This window comes from Chinchilla lanigera, unplaced genomic scaffold (assembly GCF_000276665.1).
Source record: "Chinchilla lanigera isolate Chin_1 unplaced genomic scaffold, ChiLan1.0 scaffold00010, whole genome shotgun sequence".
Lineage (NCBI taxonomy): Eukaryota > Metazoa > Chordata > Mammalia > Rodentia > Chinchillidae > Chinchilla > Chinchilla lanigera.
This window is the reverse complement of record NW_004955411.1, coordinates 33,054,274-33,058,139: the sequence shown is the minus strand read 5'-3', so window position 1 is coordinate 33,058,139 and position 3,866 is coordinate 33,054,274.

Genomic DNA, 3,866 nt, shown 5'->3' with positions numbered 1-3,866 from the left:
CGAGGGGTGTGAGGCGGTGTCCCACGCTGAAAGGACGCAAGGCATCCCTTTCAAGTCGCTGGGCTCGGCTGCTCCCCACAACCAGCTCCTGCTTCAGAACCTGCAGTCACTTTTTCCCACGATCCCCAGGAGAGCTCACCCCACCTACTCACCCCTCTCGGGAAACACTGATGGGGCCTGTTATCATGGAAATTACAAGGATTAATGTGATTATCAGCAAAGTGCTTTTCAGAAGGGGAGATGAAACTGTAGTGTTGTGATCCACAGCGTTACTTCTCTGTACACTGAAAACCCCCACATCTTTCAAGTCTGCTGACTTAATGACAGGGTGTCTCACTAAATGTCAGGAATGACACTTCAGGAACAGCACGTTTCAGTCGGGGATGAAGTTTGGCAATAATTGAATTTTGAGTAGAATTTTGACTGTTTCAGTACGTTACAGGGAATAATCTTTAGAATGAGAAAAAAAAAAAACAAAACTTTTTTAAAGAAGCCTTTCTCCAGCCTCAGTATGATTTCTGCTGATTCCTCTAAAGCTGGTGTGAGGGAACTTCCAGTCGGATGGACCCGGTCCTTCACCCCAGCCGCGCCGCAGTCTAACACAAGCAGAGCTGGCGCGCGGGGACGGGACAGAGCCCCTGGGGTCCGGCCCGGAGCGGCCTCGGAGAGGCACAGCGGTGGGAAGTTGATGGAAATGTGCGTAGGCGCTGAGTACGTGGGAGGCGCTTGCTTTGCAGCCTGGTGTGGAGCCAGCCGCACTCCGGCCTCACCGCGCTGATGTGTGGGAGGGACCTGGCGCTGGGTCCCAAGCGCCTTCCCCGCAGGATGCTGTGTCCCGTTCCACGACTCTTTCTCCATCTTCCCGAAGCACTCGCATGCGTGCACCCCGACCGCCCTCCAGCGGAAGCCAGTAGGGCCGGGCCTAGCGTGACTGCCTCCTGCGTCTAGCCTACCCCAGCCACCGATGCGCTGGACAACGGCCTGGCTCTCACCTGAGTCAGACCCTCCACCCATTCCGGAGCTCCCCTGGAATGGGTGCGATTGAATCCCACTGTGCCCAGAAGGGGAGATGCCAGGTTGGGCTACTCCAAAAGATTCTTCTCATTTTAGAGATTTACATATTGCAGTCGTAGGGAATGTCTTGAGAGACACAAGTCCCCCAGCCTTCAGGTGGTTACCTTGACCTCAGGACCCAAGACGGGCGCAGACAGCCCCGCTGGCCTCCCCGCTCCATTCACTTTTTCTCTTGAGCTTTCCCTTTACCTTCTTAACCTAGAGCACACTAAAGGGTCCGCCGAACCTCAGCAGACTTCTTACCGCCTCACGCAGTTCTTCTTTGGCGGGTTTCTTCACTCATAGTTTCTGCCGCAGGACTGGGGACTGAAGCTGAGAAAAACGAGGAGAACTGCTCTGTGAACGGTGTTCAAGAAATGACGGTGAGGCTTAAATGCAAACCTACCAGCATTTCTTCTTACAGATCTTTTTTTGCAACTATCCAGTTACCAAAATGTAACCCAACAATGTATCAACATATAATAACATAAAAAACCATTTCAGATCTCTTACGGCACGGCTACCAGCTGTGCAAGTTTCTTGTATACAGTTCTTTCCCCATCAGTGTGAGATTTCTGAAAGCAGCTGAAGTCAGATTCACTGCATGGAACATGTTTTACTGCACAGAAATTTGAGCAGGTGTTCTGAACTAGTAGAATAAATATTTGAAGGTTAGATTCCGCATATTGCTGCCAATAAGACTTTCCTGTTCAGCCTGAGCATCTTCAGTAACATTATTTTTAGCATTTATTAATGTGTGCATCCACTGGGGAAGAGTTGGTAGACAAGGACTTCATCACAATTATATTTTGGATTTCACCTCTGGAGAGAGAAGCTTGCTGGGAAGTGCTCTGAAGCCAGAGAAGGGAGGTTTTCTGTTTCGAAGATCCACTGGATGTTTGCCCAGTGGCCTGGGGGTAACCAGCTACTTTCGGCATGGACAAAGCAGCATAGCCCAGTGAGCCAGTTGGCTCCATGGGAATCTTTCCGGCAAGTTGCCTAACACTTCTGAAGCTGGGGTTTCTGTCCCAGGGATCCAGCTTGCCTCGCTGCTGAGCAGTGTAGGGGGTTCTACAGGCCGGGCGGGGGTGCAGAGGAAAGCCTGAGGTTCAGGTGAACCACGGTGGTGTGTATGGCATGGCAAGTTTGTTGTTGTGGAAAGAACTGATGGCCTTTTAAAAAATTATTTCTCAAATCTTAGAGAAACATTTAACAATGTTATTTTTGCTTTGAGGTACGGTACTACTCTAGTATGACTCTGGATGTCCATTTATCACAGAAAAATCAACCTGAAGTTAATATTCTTTGAACTCCTTTTTTTTTTGTTTTTTGTTTTTCTCTGGTACCGGGAACCGAACTCACGACCTTGTGCTTGCCAGGCAGGCGCTTTTGCTGCTGAGCTAAATCCCCAGCCCCTTCTTTGAACTCCTTATTTGCTCATTGTGCTGGGACACAACATCTTACACATATAACTTGAAGGGGAAAAGGTTTAACTTAACTCATGGCTTCAGAGGGTTGAGTCCATGGTAAGCTGGCTGCAAGGCAGAAACATCATGGTGGAAAGGCACAGCAGAGCAAAGACACTTAGTTTATCACCACTGGGAAGAAGAACATGGGAACGGGGTCAGAGGAGGGATCCAGGAACAATATATGTGTCCACAACCCACCCAGACACACCCAGAATGTGTTCTTTCAATCTTCTGAGTTATTCCCAATCTTAACTGACACAATCGAGCCCAACTGCCACATCCCACCCTTTGCCAGCTTGATACCCAAACACATCTCCCTACACCATCCTTAAATAAACACAAGGTCATCCTACGTAACACGATACAACTCTCATGTGCAGCTTAAATGCAAAAAAATTCCTTTGCCCAAATCTCTACAGTTCCGGTATTCTTCAAAAGTCCAAGTCTAAGTCTTTTCTGAGACTCAAGGTAAACTCTTAGCTGTGAACCTCTATGAAAACTGAATTACATAATTTCAAGGTACAGTGCCACAGGGTAAACTTTCATATTCCAAAAGGGAGGAATGGTGCTCAGAAATAATAGGATCAAAGCAAGACTGAAACCCTGTGGGTGATGTCTGGCATCTGCAGTACCTAGCGGTGAGATGTGTTTCAAAGGGCTTGGGTGGCCCCACTCCTGTGGCCTTGCTGGTTGCAGCCCACACAGCTTGCCTCTTGAGCTGGTTCCACCCAGCGTCTGCAGCTTTCCTGAGCAGACCTTCCATCGTCACGCAGCCAGGAAGCGGAGCACAGGAACTGTGCCAGAGAGGAAGGGGCCATCCTGTACCCACGGTTATCCTCTGTGACCCACCCAAACACACACAGGAGTGTCCGATTTACTTCACTTAACATTCTGGTCTCAAGGTGCATGCATTTCCCTTCAAATGACTCAAGTTTATCTTTTTTAATGGCAGAATAGTACTGCATTGTGTATAACCATAGTTTTTTTTTAATAAATAGAAAAACCTATCTTGAAATTCATATGGAACTTCAAGGGACCCTCTAGTAACCAAAATAATCTTGAAAAAAGAGGAGTAAAATAGGAGAATCCATATATCCTGACCTCAAAGCTTACTACAAAGACAAAGTAACCAACACTGTGGCAGTGACATAAGGACAGACATACAGACCTGTGGTGTACAATAGACAGGCCAGAAATAAACCCTTGCAGATACGGTCAAATGACTTTTGACAAAGGGGTCAAAATCATCCAATAGCAAAAGGACAGTATTCCCAACAAACGGTGCTGGGAAAAACTGTATACTCACAGAAAAAGAATAAGGTTGGACCTTTACTTAAAATCATA